The sequence below is a fragment of the Pezoporus wallicus genome, unplaced genomic scaffold, assembly GCF_028554395.1.
Source record: "Pezoporus wallicus isolate ANWC-B61680 ecotype Strahan unplaced genomic scaffold, APGP_CSIRO_Pwel_v1 scaffold_3294, whole genome shotgun sequence".
Lineage (NCBI taxonomy): Eukaryota > Metazoa > Chordata > Aves > Psittaciformes > Psittacidae > Pezoporus > Pezoporus wallicus.
In genome coordinates this window covers 4595815-4604868 of record NW_026635478.1, presented here as the reverse complement: position 1 = coordinate 4604868, position 9054 = coordinate 4595815, and positions in this window count along the sequence as shown.

Below are 9054 nucleotides of genomic sequence, written 5' to 3'. Positions count from 1 at the left end.
AAAATTCTATGAAAATTTAAGTGAAATAAAGACTAGGAGTGGTTAACTATTTTTAAATGGGACTTTCGATGACAATCTATCTAAATTTCCTTAAAAATTTATAATCCAAGAATTTTCTGAGATGGCAATAAATTCTGACTTTCAAACAGGTCAGATGCAACATTCACACTTCTGTAAGGAGTCATCTGTGTGTAGAGAATGAGCTGAAATAATCTTGAGGTATAATTTCCTAAGACAACGAAGCTAACACAGTCATAGCATAATAGCTGGCATCATCCCTTCGTTTTTTTTTTTTTCAATTTACTGCCCATTTTTATCTGGGATTACCAGAGGAATGGAAAGACTCAAAGACAATGTTCTTACAAGTTTCAGAAGTAGCAGGAGAAAGAAAGAGAACAAAGCTATATTAATGCCCTTGTATGTGAGTGGAACATAAACTTGAGCTAAAGAGTTAGCATTCCTGTCCTGTGAGTCTTCCCACGGGGACGTCATGATCAGCTGTAGCATATGCTGTTTCTTGCCCAAACTGTGATAAGAACATACCAGGAGGAAAATGGGGGTCCTGGCTTACCACAGAAGGAATGAGATTATTCTGATGAGATACCAGTGAGATTTGTCATAAATGAGAAACTGTTGTAGTGAAAAAAACCCAAGGTAAAATGAGGGATCTATAGCAAAGACTGGTTTCTTTTCTTTTGCTCCGCTGATCCCAGTAATGTTTGTCTGAAATATCACATTTTTTTTATTTCTTGGTTAAAATAAACTTGATGCTTGTAATCAAAAAAGCATCATTCAAACATGCAGGTGGAATAGGACACAGGTATATCAGCAGAAAATTATTCTAATACTAGAATTTTGTCCTTCCACAGACTGTAAAGTAAAAGATCCTGCTCGAATGATTGAAAGAAATGAGGAAAGTGAAGCAGCTGGTGAAAGAGGACAAAGTCTCTGCCTCAAGTGGTGAAGGCTGTGGCGTTCAGAGATCAAAAATAGCCCTTAGTACAAACGAGTATCTGCTGAATTTAAGCTGCAGAGTACTGAGCCCAAAAATATTTTACTTTCAAAGCTGTCATTTCAAACAAGCTCTGTCTCTTATGTTACAGGTTAAAAAGTTTTGCAAGATTAATGGAAGGTACTAAATAATAATTTGTATCTGTACTTTACTTGCCCTTTGTTGTGAGCCAGCACAAATGCTGAAGATCAATAACCAGTATCACAGCCTGGAGAAAACAGAAAAAAGAGGGGAAAAAAAAAGATGTCTGTAATGAAGCACATGGCATGCACACTGCATGTTAGTAGAGTAAATGTGAACTCTGCATTTAGATCTGTGGGTTCCCACAATTTTACCACACATTCATCACCATTTCATCATCAGACTTTTGAAATTTCTTCTTACTTTTGACACATTGCAGCCTGAATATAAGAGCTAGAAGATCCCACTTACATCTTCTACGTATGGAAAGGGAACATTCCAAATGTCAGGCAATATATATATCCTAAACTGTTCTTTTTGTGTTTCTCACTGTTATCTTTTCATGGCATGAGCCATAGTGTATATTCTTCCTGGTTTAGCATCAGAGACTAGACATATGCAACCTTTACTTCTTCATCTGTTATCTCATTGCAGGTGTTAAGTCACATATTCCCCTTGGTGCTTCAGTCTGTCCACCCAAAGAAGTCAGAGGTACTAGAAAACGTACACCTGGCACAACAGATGCATTTGACAGGAGAGGGAAGGTTTACTCAGGAGCAGGGGCAGTCCAGTATTAGATAGAAAGTTCTGCAGCAGAAATCTTGCTCACAGAAAAGGGATATAAACTATTGACACTCTAAAGAAATATATGTGCTGTGGAAAACTTGATTAGGAGGGATACTTGGTAAGTTATTAAGGCACTTAGCTAATAAGTTCTTCCAAATCAAGAAGAAGCTCTGCTACCACACCAGAGTACTTAAAGGATTCTCATGGACACAGAATTGGGTTCTCTAAGGTTCTCTCTTTATTTCATTTTTCTTCATGTGGAACATGCAGACTGTGAAAGGCGAAGGACTACAGGAACAATGATATTGCAAGTTATGGGCAAGGTTCTGCCCATAAGTGTGAACAGTAAGGCTCTACTCAAGCTGCCTTCCTTCCACTGTTAGAACTTCCTAAAGACTGTGAAAAGGCTCTTCAGCAGGAAAACACCAGTACCTTGCATGCAATCGTATATTCTAAAGGATATATTTCATTTACTGTTAAAGCTCTGAAAAATCAGTTTCTGACTAAAAAAAAGAGGACCACCTTTTCAACCCCAAATTGCAGAAAAAAAAATTGCAGTGATAAATATTCCTTTTGTTGTGTAGCGACTTCCTATAATTTATTGGATATCCTTTCCTTCTGTCTTTCAACTACCTTTGCTTCAGCTTCAAGTGAGTCCCTCGTGTGAACTGTTCAAGGCACTGGAAGTCTAACAGTGTATGAAAATCATGAAAAAGAGACAGAAGGTCTGGAGTGGGAGGAGGAGAGAAGGCAGATGTGGCTTGACAAGTGATGAGGAAATAGGCTTTCAGGACACATAAACTCAGCTAAGCTGATACTGTATCTCTGAGAAAGAGAAGGAAATCCCACACCAGCCAGAGAACAACATTATTGAGTCAGTAGAGCATATAGGAGTGACCAGCAGGCATGCTGGTATTTCAGAACAGGCCGACTGAAGTCATGAGAATATGAAACACCATCTGAGAAGAGGCATTCTGTACGAAATGCAAGGAAATCTCCATAGAATCAGCTAGGAGGCATGTCAGGAGCATGACCAGCAATGCTGGCTGGAGTTCAAAAGGTTCGGCTCCATATCACAAAAAGCATCCAAGTGTTACAAACATCTTTGGTCCTATGTATGTATCATAAGTTAGTTTTACATTAAAATTCCATGATTCTCACCCATCCCTTTAATGATGAACAGTGGCTTCCCATAGCACCTACCACATGAGGTCACGGAGAGCTCTGCACTCATTATGACACCCCTGTGAAGTGTTACCTTGACAGACGGAGATCTGAAAACCAAAGGCTGCATGATTAAGGTGATGTTACAAATTAATACTAGATCTTACAGCTTCCCAAAGTGACCCTTTAACTACTAAAAGAGATTTCTCCCACCATTGTACTGGAAGAAGAAGAGCTCTTGTTTTGTCCTTGTTTCCTGAACATTATCACTGAAGAGCCTTCATAAGACACTGACAGTAAATTAACTTGGGCAGTATCAAGACCACAGCAAACTACTAAGTGCTTTACAGCCTTCTTTCATTGCGTTTAAAAAGAAGGGTGAATCAAACACGGTACAAATGACAGGCAAAATAAGTTTCTGTAGACTCAGACAGCTCAACAGCGAACAAGGCTTTCTGAGCAGGTGGCATGGTATCTGATAAGAGCAGAGAAAAAAAAAAGTAAAAAAAAAGAAAGTCAATATGTGAGGCTAGATCTCGGTAATCCATTTTAACAGCGCTAAAATACCCTTCACAAGGCCTGATTCTCCATTTTTCATAACAGCAAATTCTTGCATTACTAACAAATGAAATTTAATAATAAGCTTCACAGCACAGGGTGTTTCTCCTAAAATGCCTGGCACTGATATAAAAAAGCTGCATCATAAATTCAGACTCTCTTAAACAACAGTAACTCGGTATAGGACAGCAAATATCTGTCCTATAATTTTGAAGAAATGCTTAAAACAAGAGCTGGCAGAAAATTCAAAGCAACTCCTTTTCATGAGAAATAATTAAATGAACCTTCAAATACTGTTTTCATTCTGGGGCAAAAATGAGAGAGATTTTTCGTTCTCAAATTCCTGCCTCCCACCAAAGAAAAGCGGCTAATGGGTATTTTACTTATAGTACCATGAAGGAAAACTACCACCTTCTGGCTCTTTCTTCTGCACTGCAAGTAACCATCTGTATCTTCCAAGGCTATGCTCGGAGACTGGGATGCTGCCAGACAAATATGAATTTGGTATTAATGAGCAAAATCCTGCTTTCAGTGTTAGAATAGACAGAATCAGAGCATACGAATATGGACAGAATCAGGGCCTGAGATAAATCACAGGTCCAGTTTGTTTATAATGAAGGACATGGCTGTCTGCAGGACTCTTCCTGCTGTCTTCATTTAGCCTGGCAAGCTTACTTTAACAGCTTGCTGAATCACAGTGTACGTGCTTATCTCTGAGCATGAGCATGACTGACTTATGGGAAGCTGCGTGACTGAAGTTAACCATGTACCTAAAAATCCTTTCAAGTAGGTCTTCTCAAAGTAAATAAAGGGAATCATGCTTTGGGGTTCCCATATGAAGCAGTTTCTATTATCTTCCTGAGAGGAAGAACCCTTTAACAGCAGCATTTGTAGTTACCTGGCAGGAGATGATGACCATGCCTCTGAACTTCCTTTATGGGGATAAAAAGAGGAAACAGTCCGGCACTGCTTTACATTGACATAAGTTTGTTGAAGTACACACTTTAATAATACGGCCATTTCTGACACCGTTCTTCATGGCTAAGTCTGTATTTGTAGATAAAAAAGAGCCACGACATGGTTTCAAATACTGACCATGCTATTTAAACTGTTCACATGCTTTCTCCCAGACAGTACTTGGGAATGGTGGGTGACAAGAGTCAGGGATATTTCCAAATAGGCAAGCTGCAATCTTTTCAATGTGTTTTGGAAAGGAAGAAAACCTAGTTGCATGTATGTGAGTTATGCCGTGCCATTTTGCATGAGACAGAGAACAGATCCCATACATTTTACACAGCAGCACAGCTATAGCTTGTTTTCCAGAATGTAATCTTGTGAAAGGACAACGGCAGCTACAATAAGTTGAGAGAATGATCTGGAAACATTTCTCAGGCCTATTTCAGATATCAGTAATCTAAGTTTCACACTGCACTTGTCTTTCTTACCCACTCTCCCATGCTCCCCAAAATATGAGAGTTGTATACAAGCTGAAATTCTCATTTTTAGGTTGTAGGTTGAAAGAAGCTTGTATGGAAACCTGTAGTCTGAAATATGTCTAAGGTCGTTGTAAGAAACTTTTGAAAGAGTAGGAATGAAAGCCAGGAGTCTGGTTTCCAACACTGGCTAAGTATTTCTGGAGGGACAAAACTCAATGACTGGCTTAAAATGTTAAGCAAACCAAAGACCAGATCCGAAACCTATGAAGGAACCTCTTGCAGGGAGAGATAGCCATCCACATAGGTAGAGTCTGTATGGGCATGGGAGGACTGGAATTTACCCTCTAAGCAGAAAGATTGCTAATACCATGTTCAGAAGCCAGCAGAGGATCTGTCCTTTGTCTGCTGAAGCTTCTGTGTGCCCTAAACCTGTTAGTGCATAGGCACTGAAGTCATTGCACTGATTTTCAGTGCAATGAGGAATAACAATACTACAACACAGCAGTAACATCATAGGATATTACTATCTAAATAGTGGACAGTCTTCTGTAAATATACTGAGAGACAGGTTCTTTTATGCAAATTGTATACATAGTATTTAGTCAGTTGGACACACTTTCTGTCATTTAAACATATACAGATTTGAAATCAAGAAAATGGCTTTCTAAGATGTCTTACTGCTCAACCAGAAGCTCTAGGCTTCATAGTACATGTCATACAGAGAGTCAAAGCAGGTACCTGAAGAGTCATTCCTTTCCTGCTTTAAAAAAAAAATAATAAAAAAAAACAATTCTCTCACACCCACCAATGACACCAGACTTATTCCAATTGCTGTTTTCTGAATAAAAATATTTTCCTTTTTTTTTCCTTGTGCTTAGGCATGTTGGAGGCTGCCATTCCTACATTTTACATCTTTTCAGCTCGCCTCACCACCAGCAGTGCTCATTTTCCAAAGAATGGGAGCAGAGAGGCATTTGTGTGCAACTATCAGCAGCCACAGACTTTCAGCAGCGTGGCCCAAAGAGCTGTGTCCTCCTCCTCTCAGCAGCAGAGGAAAAAGAGAAAAGCCGTCTAATTATGGCTGTCAATTCAGAGGTCAAATAAAATAATCTCATTTGCTTCCATGGGTTTTGGATGAGACCCCACAGATCTTTATTTTTAGGTATGAAAGGATCTATTGCTGGCTGCTTAAAATACAGAGTGACTGACTTCTCATCCATGGCACAGTACTCCTCCCTTGCACTTTGACAATGAAAGGACCTTTTTAAGTTTTGTCCAGCATACACTCATTTCCAGCAATCACTAAATACTTTGTTTAGAACGGTTTTCTGGAACATTTCTTTCCCTTCTCATAGCCCTCCCTTGTACAGCATCTGAGTCTAGTGGATTTACCCTGTCCTCTGGCCATATAACTGGATGTCTTTGTGAACAGACCATCATAGGCATATATGCTAGTTGTAATGTACTCTGCAAACCACAATGTCCAAAAAAATTTTACTGTGTTGCTTGAATTGTTATCACTGACAGGAATCTCCTTGGACTTCAGTTATACTGGATTGGATCAAAACCACCAGGCCAACTGCAGTCCTAACAAAGTCAGCCCTGCTTGCTTTTTATTAACTGTTTAAGGGATTTGTCATGTACTGCAAACAGCATAGACAATGAACTTCATCAAAAACCACCTTCCCATAGATGAGAACATACTTTTCCAGTCAAGTAAATATGTGTGAAGAAGGTGCTGTTGTGGGATGTCACCAGAGACTTTAAATCTAATTCATATTCTCCCTACCATGGCTATCTTGACAAATAGAAATTAGACACCCTGGGACAAACAACAACCATGAGCCTCAAGAGCATCTAAATAACATCTGAAAGCATTTAAAGATTTGCCATAATTATAGTGGACAATAAATATCTGAGCAGAGTGGTGGATTTCTGTAGGACAGGAACAGCCCATATTGTACCTATTCACCAAGAATTTCTGTTTGTTACATACACTGTTTCAATTAAAACTGCATCAAAAGTGGAAAGCATAGTTTATCCCAAAGTAGTTCATTCCAATCTGGTGAAAACAGATAAACCAAATATCATAAAATAAAATACTTAATATTAGAACTATTATGCAATGTACTATGGTCTTATGACTGGATTAAAAATAGTTTCAAGCATCCTCCCAAAGTAATTTTGCTGTTTATGCTTTTAGCAGAGACAAGGAGTTAATTTCCATGCGACTCATAGTCTGTGGATTGCTCTCATTTTCAACAGTGGCTACCATTCTTAAGGAAAACTTCCCTTCTTGTCATGCCAAGCTAAAGTCAGCTCCCTCCCAGTGTTCCAGCCCTCCAGTATGTAAAAATGTGTATTTTTTCTCCGGCACACATTCTGTCAGACCACATTCCTACAGTCTGAGGAAACAGTGCACAAGCTAAATCAAAGATAATCCAGAAATACTTTCATAATGAAGTCTTTTAACAATATTTTACACCAGTAATAGGACTGAAGCCTCCCCTTGCAAATAGACTATTGGTTCCTTATTAAAAATATTCTGAGTAGTAACCAGTATTTCCTAGAATTTTGAGTCATATTCTACTCCTGATGAAAGGATCAGAGATGAAATTATTAGTGAGTAATTCCTGACAGCTTTCAGGAATCTCAGCACCAAGAAAACTGAGATTAGTGGGCCGGCTCTGAAAAGCACTAGGGCAGCTGGATGTTACACAGGAAAGAGGGATCTGTTATGATTAAATGAGGACATCTGGTCAGCTTCCTGCTGGAAATGGTTATTTTAATTTTAATAAAAATAAAAGCAATCCAATATATCTAGAAGGCAGGTACTCTAAAAAGCCAGACACTGAGTGCTGAAGACCGGGCGTCACCTCAAAAGGAGATCAGTAGCAAAAGCCACCATCCAGTGCCAGGAAAGAAGACAAGATCCAAGCAACCTCCTGCCCTCAGTCTTGGCTTTTGCTACCACTGATACAGAAAGTGAAGCTCTTCTGCAGGAAAGCTACGGCTTTGCCTCTTCTTATTCCTCTCTTGCTCCCCCTTCTCAACACAGCTTCATTGGAGCAAAGACTCGGGAGACCTGGAAAGACAGTTGTAATATATCTGCCCATGCCATTCACATCCTGAAGGCCAATGGGGAAAAAAACTTTCAATCACTACAAACTTTGAATTTTTCATTATGTCCACATTTATTTTCAGGAATATCCAGATGCACCTTTTTTAGGTGTACTGTACTTAGTTATTCTGTCTACCACACAGACATAACAACCAGGGACAGTATGAACTGGAGCCATCTCAGTGCCCTGCCAGCACTAAGAGCAAAAAATAGGACTTATAACACCAAAATCTGACTTCCAAGACTCAAGACTGCACAGGCTTCTGCTGACACCTGCAAAAAAGAAACAGAAATAAAAGCAAAGGAGAATCTCAAGGATACTGAAATAATCCTGATGTCTGACACCACTTATTTATGAATAAGGGCTTCCTGGTTTATTGCAAAATTATCATTACTGACTAGCACCCATTGCACTCAGAGGTACCTATGCAGAAGAGAAAGTTGCTTTCTGGTTCATCAGCACATGCAGATAAACAGAGGGGAAAGGAGTATAAGACCCTGTTTCATCTGCATTTTTTATTGCCTGCTGCTAGGATCAATCAAGCTAAATATCTTTTGAAAACAAAACAAAAAACTCGAAGCCCGTTCCTTGAGCTACACTTTTATTTTGGATTGTAGGGAAAAAAATGTCACGCTGTGATGGTCAGCACTGACATTGGGTCTTCTCCACTCAGAAGCCCGGGGATTCTCAGAAGCATGGAACCACCAAAACAGAAAAAAAAAAAAAAAAGAAAAAGAATGGAAACAGGAAAATCTCCACATAGCCACACACATAAATAAGCATAGCAAAGCAGCACAACAGGACTCTCTGTTTAGTTTCATGCTGAAGGGATCATTTGTCCATTCACTCTAGTCCTCAGCCTACTCCAAATTAGGAATTAGGTCAGATAGGTCAGATGTTTATCACTTCTAGGCCAGTCCAAGTCACTCACAGAGGACAGGATCTCTGGATAACAAGAAAGAAGAGGGCCTTTGAACATCTGTTCTGTGTGGTAGGAAAAGAAGGAAATAACAGC